This window comes from Micromesistius poutassou (genome assembly GCF_964030765.1).
Source record: "Micromesistius poutassou genome assembly, chromosome: 10".
Taxonomy (NCBI): Eukaryota; Metazoa; Chordata; class Actinopteri; order Gadiformes; family Gadidae; genus Micromesistius; species Micromesistius poutassou.
The window spans coordinates 20,130,934-20,157,634 of record NC_140280.1 but is presented as its reverse complement, the minus strand read 5'-3'; the positions used below and the strand labels follow the sequence as shown (position 1 = coordinate 20,157,634).

The 26,701-nt window shown below is 44.5% G+C and overlaps 1 pseudogene across 1 annotated transcript in view; it reads left to right on the top strand.

Annotated features, from left to right (window-relative positions):
* Positions 1-7,798: 7,798 nt before the first annotated feature.
* Positions 7,799-26,701, top strand: part of LOC311354494 — a 208,645-nt pseudogene continuing 189,742 nt past the window's right edge. The window contains exons 1-2 of the transcript in view: positions 7,799-7,880; positions 24,843-24,913. The product of the transcript in view is annotated as an uncharacterized misc_RNA (transcript). The remainder of the gene's footprint in view (positions 7,881-24,842; positions 24,914-26,701) is intronic.

The window sequence follows — 26,701 nt, the reverse complement described above, 5'->3', positions numbered from 1 at the left end:
TCTCTCTCTCTCTCTCTCTCTCTCTCTCTCTCTCTCTCTCTCTCTCTCTCTCTCTCTCTCTCTCTCTCTCTCTCTCTCTCTCTCTCTCTCTCTCTCTCTCTCTCTCTCTCTCTCTCTCTCTCTCTCTCTCTCTCTCCTTGACTATCCATGTGGAGCGGAGGGGTTGGTGGTTGGTGGTTTAAACAGCCTGGACTGGCCTGCGTCGGACTAATTGGACTCTGGGCTGGGTGATCAATGCACACCACCAACACTCAAGGAGATCTCCTACGTGACAGCAAGGATCACCTGCTTCACGCACCACTGTCCTTCAAACTCTACAGCCCACAGAGGAATGAACCAGGAATCACTAACAGACCTTACGGAAATACACCGAGAAAAAAAACGCCCCAAGATGAACACAGGAGCAGCACAGTCCTTCGATAGGACAGGACACAGATACACAGGCTGTGTATAATGAGCCCGAGTGATTCCACGGTAAAGCCCTTGCTTGCTCCTCTTTTATTTCCCTGCCTCCACTGATCTCAGCCCCTGCACCACCAGTGTGTCTAAACCCCAGCAGGGGGGCGGTCCCTGTTCACCCTCGGCAGGGATTACACCCCAGCCTCATCCCTTCACATCCACCCTGTTCCCTGCTCTCCTTCACCTTTACCGTGTGTCCTGTGTGGGGGGGGGGCTGTGGGTGTCTACGTTACACATGTCTGCTTGAATATCATCATCATCATACATATCATATTTGTGTGCCCTTCGAAAAACCACTTTATTATAATTGTTTTAATTTTGCGAATTTATGAATTTTTTGCAAGGTGCCCTTAATACTTTCAATATGTTCCAGAAAATTGAAAGGCTGAACTCCTCATCTTGATTTCTTATGTGTGTGTGTGTGTGTGTGTGTGTGTGTGTGTGTGTGTGTGTGTGTGTGTGTGTGTGTGTGTGGTGTTGGTTCCCAGTGATCCTAAGTGACTCTGGTTCAGCCCTCAAACCAAGACTTTCAACAGGCATGAAAGTCACTTCTGTGCAATCCAATTGACTCAAAGACAGACACTACCAATATGCCATTATCTGCATTCATCATGTTTTATGAACCCAAATAACATTGTTTTCACACTTGGGGATACTTCCATCCCCCTGAAGGATCCATCCATGTTCCGCCCTCCAAACATCACAACAACGTCCCGCTGAAATACTAGTTTACTAGTATTACTAGTATAACTAGTATACTTCATACGAGTTCTCGCTGCTCCGCTACGAGCAGGACCTGCGTAACGCCATCCCCTGAAACACCACGGCGAGGTGAACCGATGCCTCAGCAGGGGACCGTCAGAGCGGCTCGCAGCTGCTTGCTCCTCCACGGACTCGACCGTCGGTCACACCGGAGGTTTCCGCCACTCTGGGAACTCCCTCTCCTTGTCCGGGGCCCACGGCCCACCTTACCAGACGCCGAGTCGTGCCCCGTACACCGAGAGACCCCAAGAGTCGCCTTTATTTTACACACCAGCAGTCACACACTACACCCCACAACCACGACTGCCTCGGTGGCCGGTGGCCGCATCCCAGGGTCCTTTGCGGCACCCGGACTCGGCGCCCGCGGCCGTCATCGCAACAGTATGCTTTGTTTGTTCTCAGCCTCACTTGTGTTGGTGTTGGTTGGTTGGTTGGTTGGTTATGTTGTTGGTTGGTTAGCTGAGGACAAAAGTGCTTCTGTAAACAATTCAACATTGACGTTGCCCATGAAACAAAGCAAAACTAGGAGAATCAGCAATGATATGGACAAGCAATTCCCATTCAAGACCACCAATGAAAATACAGCGTGTTTACGTGAGCATGATTCTTAACAGCATTAACTGCTAGAATTATCGTCCTTAATTATGCGGTTGTGGTGTAATGTTAGAATATTCACCTTTTGTAAATAACAACAGTGGGACTTAGCCAACTCGTTCAGTTGCTCTGAAGAACCAGTCAACCCACTAAAACCAGTCAACCCACTCTAAACATCAAGGCAACAGATGCTCATCAAACCACAAATCATTTTTTAAGCCCATAAGTGTTCTAATATGACTTCATGACAAGACATCATGTACCCACCTCTTCAACCACCTTTTGCCGTGTCTGAAACTTTCTGAATCATGACTGGGTTTTATGGAAAGCGACTCCAAACACAGACGAACGACAGCATAACCGCCGTATCCCTAGCGCTTGTTCCTGGACAATATCTGATTCATAAATCTCACAAAAAAGTTTTCTTTTGGTGTGTTTCCTTCATTATTTTTTTTATTATTTAACAAAAAGGGAGAAATCCGGTCATTAAACCTGTTAAGCGAGCCATTAAAGATGATCTTTTTCATTTATAGAGGGATAAAATGTCCCCATACGGATAGTTCACGTTCCTCCAGAATATTGAAAATAGAATGTCACTAACTCAGAGTGTACCCCTGTGTACCCCTTAGAGGGTAATGTGTGTGTGCATGAGTGCACATTTGTGTGTGTGTGTGTGTGTTCATACTAATTTACTCCAACCCAGTATGAGAATGTAGAAACAGGATTAAGACATTTTTTAAATGTGTTAAATGTGTGTTAAAATGTGTGTTTGTGTGTCAACTATGTTTTATGTGTGTGTGTGTGTGTTTGTTTTCTGTGAGTGTGTGTATTAGTGTGTGTTTCTGTGTGTGTTGTGTTTTTTTGTGTTCCTGTGTCTGTGTGTGTGCTTGTGTGTGGTATATCCTTTTGTGTGTGGTATATCTGTGTGTGGGTGGTATATATGTGTGTGTGTGTGTGTTTGTTTGTGTGTTTTGTGTGTGTGTGTTTGATTAACAGCATGGCTCCAGTGTGTGTCTAATCGCACACTCTCTCAACAGATGTATCATTTACCCACTAAGTACATTTGGTCTGGAATACAGTATAGCATTGTTGCTGCCTCTCTCTCTGTTCATCTCTCTCTCTCCTTCTGCATTACAGACCGAGGCTTTGTCTTCACAGTTGGACTTGTGTCTATTCAGCGGGCTTCTCTACCCTCTCTGCTTGTTTTCTCCCGGTTTTGTGTCTAATCTCCAGTTTTCCCTTCCCTCCTACAGATGTACACCAATCGTAAAAACAAACGTTCTGAACGAGCGTGTCGCGCTCTAGTTCTCGTCTCTATCGCTACACAGAGTCTAACCCACTTTTTCGTTGAAATGGCAGAGATTTGTGTTACAACCAAGGCAGACTCGTGTTTCTCTGGTGTATTATTATGGTCTGTCATGAGTACTTTCTTTCTTGTCAGACGCAGGGTGGCGGAGCAGTGTGGTGTTGTGTGAGGCCCGGGTCTGATCCCTGCAGAGCCCCAGAGATCCCTGGGGGAGGAGGGGGCGTCCTGTGTGTGTGTGTGTGTGTGTGTGCGGAGTGGTTATCGTCTCCATGTGCTCCATCCCATCGGCAAATACATGCAGTTAGATTAAGCCAAGGTTCTGCATAATCCATCTATGGGATATCCTTGTCATAGATTTATATGAAAACCAAGGATTTCACTTGGAGGGATATGTGTGTGTATATATATACACTTGGCTGGCATACGGTGGCCATTATTCCCACTGGGCTTTCTGCTTCATCACTGTCATGTGCGTCACTGATGGAAGGATATTAGTCCCTGGCTTGCATATTATATATTAAATTATTATTATTATTATTATTAAAATGCCTGTAGCGTTGGGATCTATCAATAAATGAAAGAATAATTTTCTTCATATACATTTATAATTCATATTCATTCTATGTACATTCATTAATTTATTCCACATGGACTTGGGTTACATTGTGAGCTTGCAGTGGTAGAAGCATGAGGAGGCCTGGTCTGAAATGTAAATGGTATTAGTTAAAATCCATGATGTACATTTCATGACCAGGCATGATGTGACAATATGTATATCGAGAAACACTATAAACTCCAATTCTGCATGTAAAACCTTTTCTTTAGAAGATTAAATGGTGGACTGTGGACAGTCTCTCTCTCTACCATTTTTTTCTCAAGATGACATTAAAATACCTTGGTTCACACACACAGACACAAACCCACACACACACACACTTCAGCCTAACCTTTGTTATCGTAAAGTTCACCGATTTATTCTCTAATGCCAAATAACAGTTCCCGCTGAAACAGCGGGTCAGGTAGATAGGAGTAAATGTCATGTTGGAAACATTCACATGGATGGTTGGTGTTGAAATGGTGGCTCACTAAAGGTAGCCCTGGTGTGAGCCTCTCAGATCACAATGTGCCAACAAAAACAGCAACTCAACAGCTTACTGAGTGGGATGGAAATTAATTCCACAAGCCTGTGGTGATTCAAATGTGATTCACGTAATCAATACATTTCCTGAACAGCTGGATCCGGGTCAAAACCGTCTTTTTTCCCAGCTTGGAAAGGCCATGTAACAATGTGAGCAAGGACATTTAAAACGCCTTGACTACCCACCACTACAAAACTGCCACAAAAGCACGAGCTGCCATGGTTCAAGCATATTGATTTGTGTGGTTCTTTGCTTCTTCCCTTGTTTGTGTTTCTCTCTGATCGTGTCATCATGTTGGAATAAGATGGCGGTCAGAAAGCAGGTCCCTGTAGTGGAGAACTATCCTGGGGGGACAAAGTGAAAGCACAACATTTGGAGCCAGTTACAGTCCAGCTGGTTTGCTTGATTGTTAACAACCACATGTGGAACAGAGTCATTTTCCTGACTCTTATCCAGGATTTTCCCTCTCAGTTCACCTCAGATCAAATGGATTCAGCGTATTGGGTAAACTTTATGACCTCCGCTGCCATTGCACTGTGTATCTCTCCGGTGGCTCTTTGTTTTTATCTTTGTTTTCTATTTATTTGTAAAGAATGTTATTATCTATTGTGTTGAGTTGGAAGTGGGATTGTTTGACCTCACATTTCCAAATTAAATGTACTTCTTTAAATATGCATGTTAAAAGTTAAAAAGGGGTGAAACAACAACTCAATTTAGAGCTACAGTGTACACCATGGTGGCCAAATGTTGATTTTCTTTTTTCTTTCCATTTGAAGACATATGCCTTACAGGCCTGGTTTAGAATAACACTATCAACGTTAACAACTCCTTAGTTCTCTGGAAAGATTTGATCAAATGGCTGTCCAGATGCAAGACCAATTTGGAAATGATTCTTCTGTGGCTCATGATGAATAGAATGCATAAGGCTTCAAGAGAGAAAAACCTTTGATTATTACCAATATTCCTGCCATGTTACCGACCTTTTTGCTCTTTAAAGTTAAACAATTTAAAGGATATTAACATTGACTCACAATTGGTTTAAAAATGTTTATAATGCGATTATAAACCCAGACTTAAGGCCAGTTCACACCAATAATAAAATAAGGGACAAAACACAGCAATTTTAGAGCCGGGATAGTTCTAAAACCGTTGCTAGAGTCACATGACCCATGAGGTTGCCATGTTTGACTCAATCAACACATTACGCTGATTGGCTGGGGGAGACAGATCCTTTAAAAACATCCTCTATTCAATGTAAAAATATCTAGTTTGCCAGGATCTTTGAATATGTTAACGTAACAGGCCCCTAGAAGATTCTAAAAAGTTAGACAAAACCCATACACTGCATTTAATTCTAATTTCTCAAAAGTTGTCTGGAGTATAGGCTCATCCATTCAACTTTTCCAAACCAAGTGACTGGTCCGTGGCAAGCGCTGTGACGGCACCCAAAAGACCATCTTTCACCAAAACATTGTCAAATGTGATGATTTTGCAGCTGTAAAAGTTTTATTTCACCTGGAATAAAAGCAGGTAATCAGGCTACCGAAAGGTACGGAGTGAACCACCCAGAAACTGTCACCATCATAATGTTGTCTGTTCTGTATATGGTGATCCTTCCACAGAAAATTCAGAAATATCTCCATAAAAATATTGTGGTATATTTCCACATTCCCAAAAGAAGATTTAGGGCAAAACTATCCACTGAGACAGATTGTCAGACTGTTGTATAATCTATCTGTAGAGTTTCTCTGCCATTCTCCCAGGGTTTGCGACCCTCTCTCTATATCTTTCGATCCATCTTTGAACCCAGTCAGGAGTTGAAATGGGGTTCTGTTCATCTAAAAGCAGAGGTTGTAGAAGCGGCATGGGCTTAGCACAGCATGTATATGCTAATTCTACCACAAAACCAGTTGGAGCGTCCACTTCATCAAAAAGTATCAAAGGTTTAGTTGTATGATGGACAGATTCCCACATTGTTTGCTCTTTAGGTGTGTCATGTTGATGATCCATTACGAGACATTTTGAAATGTCTTGTGTATCACATATTTTACATATGTAAAAGTATCACATATTTGTCACTTTTTTTGACACCATCAATGATGCTATATGCAAGTGTGAGGGACCGGCGTGGTCACCCCACGTATCTGGGATTTGGCCAACCAGATTCAGAGAGTGTGGGCAAAAATGAGGGCAATTGTCTCAGGGCAAAAAAAAGTGAAGCTTTATTTTCTTCAAAAACATTCACAAAAAAATAAAGCAAAGTTCCAAAAGAAAAGAAAGTGACTGCATAAATCAGCAAGCACAACTTAGATAGCATAACATTGCCTAACCAAAACATACCACTCTCACACTGGCCTCCCATCAAGCCAGCACCACCTTCAACCCCCGAACACCAAATGAGGCAGCCCTTAAATAGGGAAATGCATTGGACCAATCAAGGCCGTATGGGCCATACCACTAGTTGGGGGAACATTCTGAAGCTACCAATTCTACATAACTGACCAGAAAGTACATTGTGTGAATACAAAATAAACATGACACTAAATAAACAATCACCAAATATATATATACCCACACCTTGTGCACAACCTATAGATATTTACCAAACAGCTGTTTATATCAACATCCCCTGGGCTATTCCCTGATGGCATGATCCTGAGATTTCATTACCACACTGCCCCCTACTGTGGCGGAAGTCCAATTTCACACCATCCCAATTATAATATATATACACAATATAATAGTAATAATAATAATAACAATAATAATAATAATAATAATAATAATAATAACAATAGTTTCTCTTATGTGAGACTGTGAGAAGGGGGAGGGTTTCACCTTCTCACAGCAAGTTTATCTTTTAACTTTGCCTGCTTCACCCAATTTAGATTTGAGTCCACTCCTGGCTAATCAGGGCATCTCCTCCCTGATTGGTTCAATCCATTTGTCTTCCACAGGTGCGTGAATGCAACACTTCTCAGGAGGTAGCAGAGAGGTTAGGGATGTTCTATGGGTCATTTATTAAACGTTTTTTTTACAACTCTCAAATCAGACCTTCAGTTCCTAGACAAGTACAATCATAGAAAGATGATTGTAGTCCCCTGACTCCTCCAGGCACCCCTCCTTGCCCTTCTCCTCTGTCTATCATATGTTTACATCCATATAAACCACATCAACTCATGTATGCTTTTGTTAATATATCACTGGCATTTCAGATGCAGGGAAGCTTCATACACAAACACTGTTCGTTAAATACATTATTTACCATTGTTTATTTTGTATTCAGAGTTTGTAAATCTTAAAGAGTTCCAAGAAACAACCAGTTGTTTAACAAATGAAATCGCAACGGAACAGAATGTGTTCTCCAATCGGCAATAACTTAATCCATTCTAAAATTCCTTGGAATATCTCATCTCAAAAAGTTGATATAAGAGATAATATCCCTAAATGAGTGTGGAAAGTTGATCCTTTTTAGGTTGAGTAAAAATAAAAAGGATTTAAAGTCATGGCTGAGGCATGGGACTGAGCTGCACACACACACACACACACACACACACACACACACACACACACACCACACACACACACACACACACACACCACACACAACAACCGACCCGGTCTCATTTAATGGACACTGGGCTTCTTGGAGTTGAGAGTGGCTGCATCTGATCTGAGTTGATAACACAGCAGTCACTTTGCCAGCAGCGTTCTTGCGTTCCAGATTCCCAAATGCTCACAGCATTCAAGTTTTTCAGTGTTTGTTTTCGTTTTATTTCAAAGAAATGAATAAATTCTTTCAAAATATAGCCTAAGAGCAGATCGCTGTCAGCATGAAATGGAGATGTTATCGTAAAGTTCAGATGGAAAGAAGGACGGCCTCTATGGCGGAATTGATGTCAAAACAAAATACAAGTAATGAAAAAGGTTTAAAATATGAAAAAAATACAAAAATGGGTGAATTTGTAGGTCCTCTGGGCCGGTGCTTCCACACTGTCAGCCCCGTGCAGCTTTAGAGGACCAACAGCAGCTTCTGGGGAGTGTTGTGAGTAGTACAGGGGTCAACTCTGTGTAAGGCGTCTAACAAGCCTCTTAAGAGCCCTGGCCGGATCACTGGCTACAGCCATTCATCTCCAGGACACTATCAGCGGTGGGCATTTTTGGGTGCTGCACCAGCCCCTCTTAAATGTTTGTTTGGCTTCTCACTGGTCCACACAGTATCCCTTGGCAATACTGCCCAACACATTTTTGAGGTTGGGTTCTTAATCATAGATTAGCTTAGTTTAAAGTTTTTCGTCATTGTTGCACAGCAGTAAGTATGATAGAAGAAGAAAAGCACTTAGCTTTCAACCAGTAAGTGCAGTAGATTAATGTTGATATATATATATATATATATATATATATATATATATGTCTATTATCCCTATATTATCCCTAATGCTAGAATATTTTTCAAATTCAACCAATCTTTTAAATACATTTTTTAACCTTCCTTTACTTTTACTTTCTGTTTTATTCCCTTACTCATCAAAGATAAAATCCTAATAAATCCCCACAACTACTTTCCCCCGCATGAACAACTCCTTATCAATGTCGTGACACCAATCACCATCAATGATTGGCCCATCGGGTCCGCCTGGCGGGGTCCAGGGGCCCTGGGAGCAGCGGGGTCGGGGCCCCGTGTCCCGCGGTTAACTACCGCTTAGCTGCCAGGGGCCGACGGCCAGAGCACGGGTCACAACGCTCTGAAGCAGCGCCGTCCTGGGGAGAACGTTATAGAAGAGGGAGTGCGTGATGCACCTCTGGTTATGGGCGTTGTCCCGGTGTCCACCGTGTAACCCTATCTTCTCATTAACAACGTGCATGTAAAAAGAAGCGGTAAGTTGCCTTGGAGGAAAGTGTCGGCTTAATGACACAGAATATAAATGTTAGGGTATTTAGGTACGGCTGTGCCTTGGCTACAGAAAATAAAGTAAAAGTGTTGCTTGCTTCCAAGTTCCTCCTCATTCTTCATCATTCTTTTGTGGTAATTCTAAGGAAACATTTCTTTGTGATAATTTAAAAAAAGGTCTCAAACATTAGGTGTTAGGCAATGCCTGGCTTCTCCGAGGCCGGCATCTCCGTGGCGATGTGGTGAAAAGCCAAACTGCAACACATTTGTTGCGTAACATTCTTCCACTGACCTACATGCGTGTGTTCAGTCCGGCCTTCAGCATCCACTCTGAACACCCGTCCAAAACAAGGGATCCTCCTGATGACACACAGGTGCCCCCGCTGAGGTGAATTAGCTGGTGGCCGCGGGAACGCGGCCGTGACATTTATTAGTCTCCCTTTCCATATCCTTCCACTCTGCTCTCTCTGCCGTGTGCCGTCGTGTGGGATCCTCTCGTTAAGCGTTGCTCTGGTGACCTGGTCGCCCAATCCTCACAGGCTCCTGCACATCTGTAGAAAGACACCTCATCACAGAGACAGATGGAGAGAGGGTCACCATTGGTGTTAAATGGTGAGAGTTGGCAGCACTTTTTGGAAGTGAACAGGGATAACAATATAGCCAGGGAGATATACAGAGAAAGGTGGAGAGAGAGAGAGTGGATCATAGCCGCTAAGCTTGTTAGAACGAGATACAAGTTGACCCCGCTAATTTGAAACAGACACACACAAACGCAAACACTCAGACACACACAAAATATGATCTTTTTAATATAAATAAGAATCCCAATTCTTTACTTCTGTTTAAACTTGTGGCTAATGCCCTTTCCTCACCACATGCAATATTCCAATGCAAAGATTTATATAAATGTCACTGTACCTGAATCATGCTAGGAGCCATGTGGACATGTGGACATGGTTACAAAGGCATTATTAAAGGTCCCATGGCATGCTACTTTATGGATGCTTTTATTTAGGTTTTAGTGGCCCCTAATACAGTATTTGAAGACTCATTCCCGAAATTCAGCCTTGGTGCAGAATTACAGCCACTGAGAGCCAGTCCCACAATGAGCTTTCCAAAAACGTGCCATTTCTGTGTCTGTAGAACCCCGGCAACGGGGCTCTGGCGGGAGACAATCCCGGGCAACAATCCCTTTCTCCCCCAATTCCTTCCCAACCATGGCCAAGATAACCCCCACTACGAGTCTCGTTGTGGAAGTACCAGAGACGTCAGAGAACCCGACACAGTCTAGTCTTTTCACCAAATGGGAGCTTTACATATACATATCTAAAATAACTGACTGGGAACATAATCGAATGGGTTGTGATTTAAAAAATAACTTTCAGTCAGGTTAGTTCTCCAACTGGTTGACTGTTGGATCGTTGGAAGAACTACTACCAACAGGTTTGCTTGGATAAAATGTAATATATATAAATATATTCTTCAGATTCACTTTGTGATTAAGTGTCTTTGAAGTTGTGTTCCTCCTCCAGCCATCAGACTAAGACACTTAGTGATGCTCTCGCTCTCTTCGCTCATTCTGATTCCGGTTTGGAGTAAAGTAAAAACATATTCTCCTCTGAGAAAAGCCTTACGTGCACATATCTTCTGCTTTCAGTAGAGAAGGATGGTCACACACACTACAACATTTTCCCCCTCCCCAATATGGGAATTTCAGCTGCTTTTGTCAATATTTGGCAGGGATTTAGGAATATTATGAAGGCAATATTACAAAACAAGGCGTCATCATAAGGTCAAATACAAAATTTACACTTCATTGTTTCTGCACACTCATTATGCCGACTCATTTACTCTGAGAAATATAGCTATGATTGATGTGAATTGCAATCAATCATTGTTATGAATAAGGGAGGACCTGCTTACCTTCACGTAATCATCATTGTCATGTTTCTGCATAAGGTCCAGTAATTTTTATGAGGCCTATTTGTAATGTGACTGACTAGTTAATTGAAACCAATCCATTCAAAGCCATTTACTAATCAATTTAAATAACTGGCCATCCTATAGTTTATAAAAAGTTTGGATTTTGGTCTTTGTTTGTGGCTCACATTTGTTGGCAGTATATTGCAACTCACTCTTTGTGGGTTGCAACTCACTCTTTGTGGGTTGCAATAGCTTATTTATCTACATTTTATCTGTGGTTATTACACGGCTCTTCTCAATGCTGTGGAACACTCTGTTCACTTGCATGCGCCTTCCCGACTTGGTGAATTATTTTTCAATAATGACCGTTGCTAAGCATATAATGACCGCTGTCAATGAAAGTGAATTTTTTCACTCCGCAAGTAGTCCGGTAACTTATCAACCCCAGCGTACTTGGTTGCTAAGCATCAACATCTTTGGCGGACTGTTTCTCTGCTGATCAACACTACGAATGCTGGTAGTTATATAAGTTATTTTTTCGTTTTGGCAAGTAGCCGTGTAATAAGCGGCATAATGTATAGAACGTCACCGGTCATTATCGAAAATAATCCCCTTCAGGGCGAAGCAAGAAACCTTCGCTTCGCGTCGGTGTCCGGTTGGCCCTGTCAGGCTTATTTTCCCGATAATGACCGGCGTTCTATAAATGATCTTACTTATTTGATGCAGACACAAAGCTTATTCATATAATGCGTTTTATTTTGTGTACAAAGCCTAATAGTTTACAGTTGTACACGGTTTTCTGGCAAGGTTATGATTTGGGCTTTGATTTAGGTATTGTATTGATTTGGATGGGTTTTAGATTGGGTTTGGGCTGGAAACTCTCCGATCTGATCTGGGAACACTGGTCTTGTGAGGTTAATTGGTAGCTATGTCTCTGGCACCCAACTACTAAGTAAAGTTGTGTGCCTCATGTCTGCATGATTGGTCTACCAAGAGGGTTACAGGAAGTTAGACACATTTTGACCAACTGTAACTCAATCTGATCACTATTTACAAGCAAACACATGTGAGGCAGCAAATGCAAACTTGTACTGCTAATGCACAATGGACTATTCTGGGGCTCTCTAGGGGGCAGTGTTGCTTCACACCACACGTGTGCCTGTGTGCGTGCGGTGTGCGCGTGCTGTGGATATAAGAGGGGTGGTGCTGGGGAGTTGGTGGTGATGGTAGGGGTTGCTGGGTGAGGTGCGAGAGAAAGAAAAAGAAAACTTTGAAATATAATGGAAGGATTTTGAGCAAGAAAAGAGCAACATGAGGCAAAAGGGTGTGTGCTGTGAGAGGTGTGGCGAGAAGGGTCGTACGTTCTTTTAAGTGTAAAAAAAAATAGGAGGCCTTCTGTGAGTGAATGTAATTGAACGAGTGATGTGATACGTGTAGAGAGAGACTGCCTTTTGATGTGCATGGAATTGGGTTAGGCATGGGGTTTGTCATCTCCAAAAAGTATCAAACGAAACCCACATTGACAAGGAAAAAAACAAGAAGAAGTACACCCTCCCGAAGAGAAGCTGCACTCCATTGTTTTTGGTTCAAGGTATGCAAATAAATGCTAATTCATATACACGCCACAATTCAAGGTGCCGAACTGGGCCGGAGGCGGCTGGTGGCCCTATGCTGGGATCACGTTTGGTTGGGGTATATTAATAGATCCCTCTGGTTGTTAATTCCAGATACACAGCATGTGTGACTGTCTGACTTCACACCGTGCTGAAGGCTTCTTTTACGACCCCCCCGTCCCCACCCCGCCCCCCCCCGTCACCCTCCTATCTGCCAGCCTCCTCCTCCTTCGCTTCGCCCTCGTCTTCTGTCTCTTTGGCTTCCTCCTCCACAGTAAGTCCTTCCTCCTCCTCCACCACCTCTGCCTTCTCTCAGCGGGTCTAGCCAGGAAGAGTCGGCCCTTGATCAAAGGCAGAGCCACTCATTTGCCGGTCCCACAGGGGGGGGGCTGATTTGGACGTTCCGGGGGGGGGGGGGCTGGTATAATTCCATTTATTCCGAAACACGGAGAGCCTCGGAGATGTGTGGAAGTAAAGTAAAAGAGCAGGCTTTGAGCAAATGCAGAAACACCCTGAGACAGACTTGGAGCGCTGTCAGCGACGTCTGACGTGCCCCCTGTGGCCCCCGGGAGGTCCCCTGTGGCCCCGGGGGGCCCCCTGTGGCCCCGGGGGGCCCCCTGTCCTCTGGGGGACGAAGAAATGAGCAGAACCCACTTTTCAATGATCATTTAGTCCAGATCCAAACTGCGTATTGCACAGTGTGATGAGTGGATCGTTTCTTATGCTATCCTACGTTAGTTATACACTCTTGTTTAGCACTGTCTTTTCCCACTGTACTGCTGGTCACTGCAATTGCAATTTCTCCTAAGGGGGATTAATAAAGGACTATCTTATCTCATCTTGGTCACAAGAACACACGCCTGATTAGACTGAAACCTTGTAGTGCGGACTCTGCATCCATTGCTTACCATAAGTACTGTTAGCACAGGGACGTATGTACTTCTGTCCACTTGACTAACCTATTAGACTTATTAGACTGAACCAGGATACCGTCGCAAAAACTACCGCAGGTTGACATAAAGCACAGAGAACGACTTTTATTCGCAGTGGAACCAATTATTGATTGTTATTACACGGCTCTTCTCCGCTGTGGAACGCTCCGTTCACTGGCAGGGGCCTCCCCGACTTCCGGTGGTGAATTATTTTTCAATAATGACCGTTGCTAAGCATATAATGACCGCTGTCAAGGAAAGAGGATTTTTTTCACGTCTGTCGTATCACTTTGCAAGTAGTACTCATGTCAACATCTTTGGCGGACTGTTTCCCTGCTGATCAACACTACCAATGGTAATTGTAAAAAGACACACCTGAAGACACATGTGAAGTTATTTTTTCGTTTTGGCAAGTAGCCGTGTAGTAAGCGGGATAATGTATAGAACGTCGCCGGTCATTATCTAAAATAAGCCCCTTCAGGGCGAGGCAAGACCCCCCCACTTCGCGTCGGTGTCCGGTTCACCCTGTCGGGGCTTATTTCCAGATAATGACCGGCGTTCTATACATTATCCCTTGCTTAACTAACTCATTGAGTGAACAGCATTGAGCATGGTTTCATCTGTGTTATTAATAAGTTGGATGGTTAGGGGACGTCACAACAGGGTATAATTAATGTAAGCAAGTTTAATTTGGTTATTTTACTTACAGTTCTACTCATGTGTTTCACTATTCACAGCCCCTCTCAGAAGAAACACAAACGGTAGAAAAAGTTCAGGATTTGTTTTGCGCCAGAGAGGCACTCGTGAGAACAGCGCTGGCTTTAAGGAGGCCTCGTGAGAGAGCCGTGCACCAGTGCATAATCCTTTGAATGACTTGCATTCCAGCACAATGTGCACCAGTCTCTGTGGTAGATGGTCTGTGGGCTGGCCGTGTTCCCAACGCCAGCCAACCGAGGGGAGTTCAGCACTTTGAACTTCTTAGACACATATTTATATTCATATATTTTCATATATATTCATATTATTTAGGTTTACCAATGCCGTTTAGATTCCGTTGGTTATAGAACATTAAACAAAGCTGTCATCTGATTGGATGAGCTTTAAGAGGTTAGCGTCGACCGGGGTCAAAGTTGAAATTGCTTGAGAGTCTGAGCTGTCGGTTACGCCCAGAGTAGCGTCAAACGCTAGTTTGGGCTTCAAGGCTGATCTCCATAGGAAAACCATGGCAACGCAGAAGCTGATAGCTTATCCTGCTTCCACGGCATGTTGGCGTCTCTGTCCAAAGTGAGGTACAATGGCGGAAGTTGGGATAAACGCTATCACAAACAAGTGATAGCACATATATGAGTAAGAAAGCCTTAAAGTTCAGAGTTGCAAAGAGTCTCTGCCTGTGTCAGATTGGTGTACAAAGCCCCTTGCTTCCAGACAGGAAGCCAGTGTATTGTTGGCCCTTGTAGTCACATGGAGGATAACAAGCCAGACTGGAAAGAAGCCGAGGCCTATACCGCATTTGAACTTTCGACATGTCTTGACCTACTTTCAATACAGTCGCTTGAATTGACTGGCAGGCAGGAGCTCTGCTGGAGGCTGCTCTGTTTCAAAAATCCACCCCCAGACAAAGATTGAATATTCTGTGTTGGTGTGGTGCCAGATATAGAGGGAGTGTTGTCAATCCAACTGTCAAATCAGACCCATGTTTATTTTAGGTTAAACACAATTCAAATTCAATAAGAAAATAATGTTGTTTTTGTCTTTTTTTGTAGTGATTGTAGTGATTGGATCTTTGATCCTTTGCCACAACACAGTCAACATACTAAACGTACAGCTACAGTAAAGTTTGGATTTGGTTTACGCTCACAGGGTTGTTGTTTGTGTGTAAGATAAACACAAACAGGAAGGAAGACAAAGAGAGCAGATGTGAATTGTCAAAACCATTTTCAATTATGATATACTATTGAACATATCTTTTCTAAATTTTGAGCAGCTCCATCATATATACTGTATTTCATTTTTGATTCAGGGCATTTTTATTGCCATGCTTTTTTTGCCCATCTGCCAACCCATTTTCCAAACGTTTATAATTTTCCATCAAGAGTTTTTTGCACACTTGAGGGTTTTCATTTACTGGTTGTTTTGTCTTTTGTGACTGCGATCAAGAGATGTACTGAACTGAGGTACACGTGAAACCACTCACTTGCACAGCAATCAAGGAGAGAGAGCACAGTATGTACATCATGAGTGTAACTCAACAGAAAGGCAGGAAGGGAGGGAAAATAAATGTTCTGTTAGGCTTTCCAGCAAGTCATAATTTGCCCGGGGTTAAACTCCAAAACAACCAGCACAACAACAGGAATGCAGTGAACATGACCCTAGGCCTGGACCGGCACCCAGGACTGTGTCTTGCAGGTTTATCCAACCTTCTGTTGGCATCCAAATGGAAATGAGCGAAAATTCAATTTGCGGTGCTGAATATATTTGCCGTCTATGCGGTAACAGTTCACACAATCTAATATAATGACATTCCCCTCGGATGGAGCAAAAATATGTAAAATGAGGAGGAGAAGACGAAGAAGGGGAGAAAAAAAAACCTCCCCCCACTCCCCCCAAAACGTAATGAATGTTTTCCACCGGGGGAAGTGGCTTTAAATAGGCCTCCCCGAACGCGTCTCGCAGCACCCGGCGACTGTAATGAAGCCAATCACTTTTAATTTAGGCTCCCTGCGTCAGCCCTGTGATGGTATAATTGGGTTACATAATTAACACTAGCAGGGCCCAAAAGAAAAAAAAAAAGAACAACAAAATGAAGCACAGCGCCACCGCCCGCGTCTGGGACGAGGATGGGGGGGCGTGGGGGGAGAGGACATGGGTGGGGTGGGGGGGGGGCTGGGTGCTGTTGCTTAGCACCTGATTAGTGGCAGGATCACAGGAGGAGGATGCGCGGGTCGCTCTACGGTGTGGCACCTTCCAGACTGTGCCACGCAGGAAAGTAAAAGACGAAAAACCAAAAGGTAAGATAAACTGCATTTACATTTAGTGGATATGTTTACGCTTTAATCCAATCCAGCGTTTTACAACCATTCATTCACACACCGACGACAGAGTCGACCACGCAGGGTGTCAGCCAGCTCCTCAGGAGCAGTCAGGGTGAGGCGTCTTGTTCAGGGACACCTCCACGCTCACACAGCCAGGAGGTGCATAATGCAGGAGCGTTATGCAATGGCATTGAAGAGAATAAGATAACAGGGAAAGGAAAGGTGAGGAAACCCAAAGGGAAATGAGATTACAGTTAACAGGAGAGCGATAGCAGGGGTGGAGGAGTGGGAGCACGCACGCGCCATATTCCATCCTGAGCGTCATTGGCGTGAAATGTTACTTGGAATGTTTGAGCGCTAAGGGTCCGTTTTTTTGGAGGCCGCCATACCGACCGAATGAACTCCCAAGTTGCGCCCGCTCCTTCTCTTTCCCTGTGTCCATGTTCGTCTTCACAGCCGCCTAACACCCGCGGCGTCCCTTTTCCTGTGGCACGGGACCTTGCGTCAGGGAGGAGGAAACACGTTTATCATTTTTCTTGCTTCGTGTTGAAGCCCGTCCAGTTTGCTCACATGAAAGCCGCCCCAGAGGCAGGGAGTGATGAAGCCACAGAAAGACTTGTTCTGAAGTGTGGGTGGGCAGCATCCCGACTCATTAACGGGGCTTTTGTCAAGTGAAGGACCCAAACAATAGCAGGCGAGTCAGTGGGCGTAGCAACGGGTGATGAAATAGGAAGTAAGGGTCTCATTAGGCACAGCGACAAACAACCTGGCTGCTGGCTAGAGGAGAAGTGATGGGATGTCAAAGGATACTTCAACCTATTCAAAATGTACAGTATTGAAATTAAGATTCACCAAAGTCATTTGAAAACAATCCAGCAGTAAATCACTATGCAGAACAACATACCAACACACACACACACACACAGTTCGGACAGGAATTGGTGAAAGTATTGATCGCTATGTAGGCCTTTGTGACATAACAGGTTAGTAGTTTTAACATAACTTGGTGAACATTTGATAAAGGTGGAGGCCTTTGTGACTCGCAGATTATTATGCGAGTCATTATATTATGTATTTGCCTGCAATACAACCCAAGATGTGTTATATAGGATGGGAGTCAACAGGTACATTAACACTACCTACCTAACACTACCTACCTTACTAGTGTATTGTAGGCAGGATTGTGAACTGGATATGTTATTGTGTAGTGGCTATGAATTCACAATGTCCGCAGTGTACCTGTAGACTTCCTCAAGCAAGTTGCTTGAGATGCCTCACTTGCTCCCTAATGACTTGCATTTCAAATCACTGTCATGTCACTTTCCATAAAAGCGTCTGCAAAAATAGCAATCAACTGTGGAATGTGTTTGTTATTACTTTGTCACAAATGTGGCCTCTTGCATGCCCTTGTTGTGCATTAGCATGAAAGGCGCGGAAAATGGTAATAAATAATTGCTTGGCTGATTTATTTCAACAAAAAATGATGCATTTTCTATTCCTATTTTATGTTCGCCTTTATGCTGGAATTAGATATAACAGTGTTCAATAACAATACTGGTGATTTGCCCCAAAAAGCAAAAAAACCGACAGGTCTTTAAATTGTAAATGTTTTCGAATATAATGTATGAGTCGGTTCTGTGAAGGTCTACACGAGAGTACTTCTGTGTGGTAATCTTTATTTCTTTGGTATATAGGATTCATAAGTGCAGGCCTTTTCCATACTGTATTCAGTCCATTATACAGTAGCCAGCAGGGTGTTTATCCCCTGTGGGGACATTGATAATCTGCTGAGAGAGAGAGAGAGAGAGAGAGAGAGAGATGAAGAGAAAGAGAGCGAGAGAAAAAAAGAGAAAGAGAGAGAGAGAGAGAGAAAGGGAGAGAGAGAGAGAGATGAAGAGAAAGATAGTGAGAGAGAGAAAAAGAGAGAGAGAGGGAGAGGGAGAGAGAGAAAAGAAAGAGATTTTTTTTCATCCCAACTTTATGGATGAAAAATGGCACTAAACCATATTGTCGCAAAACAAACTGTGCCAACTGTTGGAAATCTTTATAACTCCACTTCTAATTAGCAAGTTGAAATATACATGTATGCTACAGCAATGGCTGATCACATAATAAACAAATAACAAATATATCTGATGAAGCTGATCCTCAAGAAAATCCTCTTAGGGAGTAAAGCATTTGAAGGGTTGCTGGTTCAAATGCTCCAGATGGTCCGTGAGTGAACACCTCGTTGACACCTTGCACTGTTGACATGGCCACCGTTGTTAAGTTACAGATGTACAGAGTGCATTGATGAAGCAATTAGTAGGCGTCAGTTCATCTGCAGCGACTGAGGCCAACGACACTGACACTGAATCAGTGTTAAAATAAGCCGGGAACTCGTGGCAAAGTGAGCTGTTACCGAGGAGAGGGAGTGGGTGATGGCTCTTGATTGGTCGGTTGGTTGGTGAGTCTGACGTGTTTAGGAGCAGAAGTGTGAAAGACGCTCTGAGCCAGAGGCAGACTGGCTGACGTTGGGGCCTCACTGCACACCCTTTGCAATCTGAAACGATGACTAAACATTTAAGCAGTGCACTTTAAACGGCTGATGTGGGCTTATTTTCCGGTCTCACCTACACACACACACACACACACACACACACGCACACACACACAATGGTAGTTTTTGGGGATCACAAATCTCAAGACAGAGAAAAGTCAGACACAGTGTTGTGCTCGCCCTGGCCTCGCAAATTGATTTGCTACCATAACAAAAGACACAAATAGATTGGATGGCGTACAGCTTGCCACTGTGGTTATTTGTGCAGCGATGGAAAGCAGAAGACGGTGTGGACCTCCGTCTGTGGAGTCAAGTCTGGCTCACTGGTCTTTCATGTTCACGTCTCGGTTTCAGGCACGTTGTGTCGGGGTGGGGGGGCTGCTGGCGGTGCAGCAGGAACAAGGAGGGAAGATAGGTCCAAATGCACACGAATCAGGATGTCACCTTTAATATCGTAGTTTTTAATAAAGCAACGACAGATCTCTGTTCCGTAAACAGGCAGAGGAAACACTTCCGTTTGGGAGCCACAAACAATAAGAGACATGACAAAACTACCAACGCGGGAACAAAGGAAGTGATGGTATGTGTATGGGGAGACACTGATCAGGGATTGAGGGGCGGGTGGGAAGGGAGTGGCAAGGACGCACATTTGGGGAACGAAGTGATTGGAAAAGTCTAAGGACATCTGGTGGACAGCGGGAGAACAAGCACGAAACAACACGAAGACTTGATTGTTTAAGGGTGTTTTAAAAAATTACGAAAAATTATGAATTCTTTGATCCTCCTAGGGAATGCAAACATTTCTTTGGCTGTTGAAAAATTCCCCTACCAATTTGAGCCTTTGACTAGCCGAAATATCAGTGTCTTTCCCTCACATTCACTGCGTGTCTGCTCGATTTATACATATAATTGTATTACGTTTTTTATTTTCATGAAAATTAATTTAAGAGCCTGTTCAATAGGCTTACTGTTTGCATTGTTTGCAAATTGTTGAATAAATTTTACAAAATATATTGCCGGATACCAGTGGCGGCTGCTGGTCTTTCAAAGAGGGGAAGCTCATTTTCGGCCTACATCAGATAAATTGTCAATTTATGTATATGTAAATTATCCTCTCTGTTTCTTTTCAAGGAAATGCTCTGTCATACCAACTAGCCGTCTTTTCCAGTGACTTGACCAGTGTCCTCTCAATGGCCAGCAGAGCTAGGCTGCTTAAACGACCGTGGCCCATTGTGTGATGGGTGTAGGACTTCAGCCGCTTTAAACAGGAGAAGCTCCTTTATACACCTGCAGATGTAGCTCCAATTGTTGCCACTAATGAGAACAGTTTGTAAAGCTGAGGCATTGCACTATCCAACTCCATGTCTTTAAGGAACACCAAGAAATCACACAGCTTTCCCCTGTCACCCTGCAAGTCCTGATCTGAATACAGGACTTGAAGTTCAGACCTCAGGCTCCCTGAATCAAAGAGATGGCCAACTACCAAAACGATATTAAACTTGAACAAGGAAATGTGGGAATTATGTTAAACTGAAGCAAGGGATTGTGTGTATAAGTGTATGAAATGTACGAGAGAAATAGGTTGCAGTTTGTCTTTCGAGCTCTGGCGACGTTTTATAGATCAAAAACGCTGTCAATCAAACTGCAACTCAGTCTTTCGCAGACCCTCCAATCATCACACAGAAGCCCAGCGTCCAGGCCAGCCCACTCCTCCATGCACCCCCAGAGACGCTGAGCGTCCGGGCTATGCAGCCCCATTGAAGTGGACGGACGGTGAGCTTCAACAGGCAAACGCACTGTGACGCTACGGGAGTGTATGAGAAGGACGTCCAGTCAGTCGACCTGCGATAAGCAGCTGATTCTGAATGAACTCGTCTTCGAGATGGACGTGATCTAATGCATTTTTAGTCAATGAAATGTTAACACAACAGTATATATTTGACCATTTAATTTTTTTAATTTTAGGGGAAGCTGAGCTTCCCTTGCAGTCTTAGAGAAATCGCCACTACCACACACACACACAAGCACACACACACATAAAGGAGTTATTTTGGACCACAGACAACATGTGTCTCTCTGGAGTCTAGTTAGCTGTGCGCCCTTGATCCTGCAGGAGCGAGGCACACACACACACACGCGTGCAGCATTCACATTATATTATGCACTTTTTGTAAAGAAAGCGAGAGACTGAGAAATGTATGACAGACAATCAGACAGACAGACAGACAGACAGACAGACAGACAGAGGTAGTTGCTGGTGACTTTTTCAGAGTGAGGCAACGTTTTTCAGAGTCAGCCAACGTTTGATGACCCCATCAGGACCCCCCCCCCCCCCCCCCCCCCCCCCCCCCCCGCTGGGAGGATGAAAGGGGAGAGACAGAAAGGCCTGGGATCACAGCAGCAGCCCCTCAGGGCCTCTGGGCGGACGGCTCCTGCTAGCGTCTCGCTCTGCAGCCGGCAGACAGGGGACTTGGGTTAGAGTGACCAAGCAGAGTTTGAAGATTTCTTTCTTTCTTTCTTTCTTTCTTTCCCTGCAAATCATGTTAATGTCTCCACTTTGACACTCGGGGTAGCGGTAGCCCGTGGCGCCGCAATGACTAGTCAGAATCCCCCCCCCCCCCCCCCCCCCCCCCGCCCCCATCCGTCGTTAGCCATTGACGGGTGGGTAACTGAAGTGCCGGTGGTGGTGGTGGTGGGGAGAGCAGGGGGCTCTCACAAGGCTTTGGCAGCCTTGTGATGTTGGAGGCTGTGAGTCTCATGTCGGAGAATAAGGCCGGCTTAGTACAGTGTTGGCGTTTTTCAAGAGACGGAGATGGAGAGAGCGAAAGAGCTGGAGAGAGAGAGAGAGAGAGAGAGAGCTGGAGCGCGCTCGGTTTGGTAATGGCTCTTTTGTGTTAGCAGCATCAATAGCGACAACACACACGAGGCGTCTGGGTGCACGCTCAACACATGTCCTCAGATCCAGTCGGTGGAAAGTTGTTCTCCGCCGCGTTGTTGAAAGCTCAGCATGTTGCAAAGTTGAAGTTACCTCGCGGGTGAGGTCGTTAACGCCGCGAAAAGCTGAAAAGAGAAATAATACACCCTCAAGCCAAAATAACGTGTGTGTGGATGTGGGCGTAGGGGTGGGTGTGTGGGTGGATGCGTGTGTGTGTGTGTGTGTGGGGGTGTGCGTGTGCATGTGTGTATGCATAGTACGCGTGTGTGTTTGAGTGCACGTGCAGGCGTTGCCTCGGTCCCCCTGACGCAGAGCTGCGAGGCTCAAACGTCAATTACTTCTGATGAAAGGTGGAGGCGGAGAGGGAGGAATGGAAATCACCCAGAAAAAACGTCGGAAGAAAGTGCAGAGGTAAGGTGAGACGGGTCAGCTGAGCTCCGGTGCGCCTGCGGCCCTCCAGGCTTCAGCGGCAGGCGGCCCTACCCACCCATAGCCTCACACTGGGCGAGTTACAGAGAGAGAGGCAGAGGTAATGCATGTGTGTGTGTGTGTGTGTGTTTGAGAGAAGGGGAATCTGTGTGTGTGTGTGTGTGTGTGTGTGTGTGTGGGCGTCTATGTGTTGAGGGTAGTGTGTGTGTGTGTGTGATGTTGTGTGTGTGATGTTGAGGGTGATGGTATCACAGTGTTTGTGATGTGTGTGTGTGTGTGTGTGTGTGTGTGTGTGTGTGTGTGTGTGAACGCGCCACATTGGGGACAGTATTGACCTTCAGTCTGCGACCCTGGGGAAATAAAGTTTAAATCGAGTCTGGAAATAAAGTGCAGTGCAGCACAGGGCCGTCGCCGTGTGTCCGTCGCTGATCTCTCACTTGGCAGCAGAGCGATACGTTTTCAAAGCGCTCCCCAGGTGTGCTATCAGGAAAAGTGAGCTGACAACCCTTTGCCAAATCTCTGTCCGCCCTGCAATGAAGGAGGACCGTTCCGACTGCGGACCTCAGACTAATGAGCTGGGCCATCGTCACGGACAGCCATTAGCCAACACGCCAACACATGTCTCCCACGGGGGAACGCCTCGTGGAATACCAAAACAGATTTCTCTGATTACAGTGTGGCCTGTTCAGTGTTACAGAGCGGCATAAAATAAGTAGCAGTAGCCACTCTTTTTTTACTCTTCCAAAAATGATTTATTCGAGAAAAGAGAGCAGAAAAAAAGGAACCCTCAAGAACAGCCGTACAAAGGGTCTGTGCAGCCGGCCCTGTGGTTGAACTTTGTTCAGTGTGTGTGTATATATATTTCTTTCTCGGTTTCTCTCGGACTTGGTACTAAAATAAGGTTCTTTCGGACATACACTGAGGAGAAACGAGTTCCAGTCTCTCCCTCTCCCTCCACACACCTCGGCCTGTGTGTGTTTGTGGTACAGAAGCGCTAGGATCACCCTGTGTTCTGTCTGTCTGTCTGTCTTCATGTTAAAGCGCTAGGATCACCCTGTGTTCTGTCTGTCTGTCTGTCTTCATGTTAAAGCGCTAGGATCACCCTGTGTTCTGTCTGTCTGTCTGTCTTCATGTTAAAGCGCTAGGATCACCCTGTGTTCTGTCTGTCTGTCTGTCTTCATGTTAAAGCGCTAGGATCACCCTGTGTTCTGTCTGTCTGTCTGTCTTCATGTTAAAGCGCTAGGATCACCCTGTGTTCTGTCTGTCTGTCTGTCTTCATGTTAAAGCGCTAGGATCACCCTGTGTTCTGTCTGTCTGTCTGTCTGTCTTCATGTTAAAGCGCTAGGATCACCCTGTGTTCTGTCTGTCTGTCTGTCTTCATGTTAAAGCGCTAGGATCACCCTGTGTTCTGTCTGTCTGTCTGTCTTCATGTTAAAGCGCTAGGATCACCCTGTGTTCTGTCTGTCTGTCTGTCTTCATGTTAAAGCGCTAGGATCACCCTGTGTTCTGTCTGTCTGTCTTCATGTTAAGGGCGGAGCTAGCGGACTCCAGCTCCTCCGTCACTCATCGCCAGACGGTCAGACTGTCTAACTGCGTTAGTAGCGTTCCTGGTTCTTATGTATCTATGTTCCTGTATTCAAGGTTATGGGGGTGATGACCTGAACACATTAGAATAGATGGGATTTTTTTCGCACACAGCGTCCATGGCCCTTGGGTGTTTTTATACATCAACGCCCACGCCCTTGTCATCATCATCATAAAACATATCTAACATATATATCTTATGCAATGTAGGTATCAGTTTTATAATACATATAATACACCGAACAAGCAGCATCCATCTAGCCAACATGTTCTATTTGAACAAAATACACACTTTTACAGGGGAAACTGTTACACCACAAATGTTATATTGCCATTTTTTTTTTACAAAGGATACCTTAGTGACATCATAAATGTGAATAGATCCCCTCCAGAATTTATTTAGATCCCCTCCAGCCCACCATGTTGGATACATTGAGTCGACCCATCAACTGTTCTGTTCCATCTTGTGATTGTACCTATATTCCATCTGCTGATTGTACCTATATTCCATCTGCTGATTGTACCTATATTCCATCTGCTGATTGTACCTATATTCCATCTGCTGATTGTACCTATATTCCATCTGCTGATTGTACCTATGTACTATGTTCCATCTTGTGATTGTAACTAATGAAACAAGTTAGTACGAGATATGATTGCTTTTCTGTGGTATATTGAAATGGCAAATCTCTTTTGAATTAAACACACACACACACACACACACACACACACACACACACACACACACACACACACACACACACACACAATAACCGTAACCAAGTCTAAAACAACCCTTAGGATTTGTGGTATATGTGCACAGCCAAATGCTGTGGCCATGCCTTAATTGCAGCCGCTTGGTACCAACCCACCCTTAACTAATGTTGCTTGACTCTTCCTGAAGGTTTACTGCATGCACATTTGATGATATTTAGGCCGCTTGGGTCAGGAAACACAGCTGTCACATGATTTAATGCGAAAGAGCAATTCCCCCAATGAACCATGTATAATTAATCTCTTTCTCGCTGCCCGCTGGGATCTTTCCTGACCTTTCTTCTTCCTCCTTGAGAACCGATTCCCCAACTTCTCTGCATGAACAGGTTTTTTCAAAGCGGTGTTGTTTGCTGTCGGGGAGAAGCTACAATAAACTGCCCATTCTGTAATGAGTCAAGCGTTTATGTTTCCGGAAGACTCATCAGATAAACTTGATCTTTCTTTTCAAGCCAAACACAGGGATTCATATCATTCTGTCAATGTGAGCACAGGCCGTCTGAAATTGTTTTGCTGTAGTGATCTTGGACATTGAAGAATATGTGTGCCCACATAAGCAAAAACCGGCGAATGATAACTTAGCTGTCTACCAGCGGGGATGGTATACAGCTACTGGTGGATCCACAAGGCAGCCAATAGGCCTAAGCAGCCAACAGCTATCGGCAAGGTGCCACGTCCTCCATCAGTGGTGGAGGATCAGGAGGACACTGCAGTGGTACTCACAAAGGCCTCTGCGGTGGATTCTGTGGTGTTATTGCCAGTGGACATGACAGGGGCTGCTGATGGGGCTGTCATATAATAGAGATATATGAAGGGTGCTGGGCAGAGAAATGCCCTGAGAAACATGCATATTCAGGTTTCCGTGCAAAAATACGGATGTATTCAAAAACCTGTGAGGTGAGAATATGTCAGTGTGATATTGCATTCCATAAGCAGAAGGCAGAGACCGATAATGCATGTTTAAAAAACCATCTTACTATCTAATCTACCAATAAAAGAAGTAGGCTACCTATGTTTGTCCATCTGTTCTTCTAATTACTCGACAACCGTTCATCTGATTGAGTTCACATTTATTGCTGAGGAGCAAAGAAAGTGTGAGCTCTTGACACTGCAGTAGTAATGATAAATGCACTTTTGGAGTAACGCAATGGGAATAGCAGACAGAATATGCCAGGCCACCCCTGTGTGATGCTTGTTGTATGGGATGGCCTGATTCCACACTATAATAATAATACATAGGTTTTATATAGCGCTTTTCTAGGTACAAAGACGCTTTACAAAAACACAAAACAGAAAAGGATACAAATGGACAATACATACAGTACATACATGCATACAGATACTCAAAAACAACAATACAGAGAGTATATAGGAAAATAAGAAAGAGAGAGGGTGGAAAATGATTTGTCAGGTGGTGTAAGTGATGTTGAAGAGATGGGTTTTGAGATGACTTTTGAAAGACGGCAGTGAATCAGAGTTACGGACGGCCAGGGGGATGGAGTTCCAGAGGGTAGGGGCGGCGATGGCAAAGGCTCTGTCCCCTATGGTGCGGTATTTGGTCCTGGTGATGGGGGTGAGGGTGTTGGCATCAGTGGAGCGTGTTCGGTGGGGGTGAATGGGGCGATGGAGGAGATCTGTCAGGTATGAAGGGGCAATGTTGTTTAGGGCTTTGTAGGTGGTGAGGAGGATCTTGAAATGTATGCGTTGTTTAACGGGAAGCCAGTGAAGTTGACGGATGGGCGTGATGTGTTCTCTGGAGGGGGTGTGGGCGCACAATGTGTCTGATTTTCCA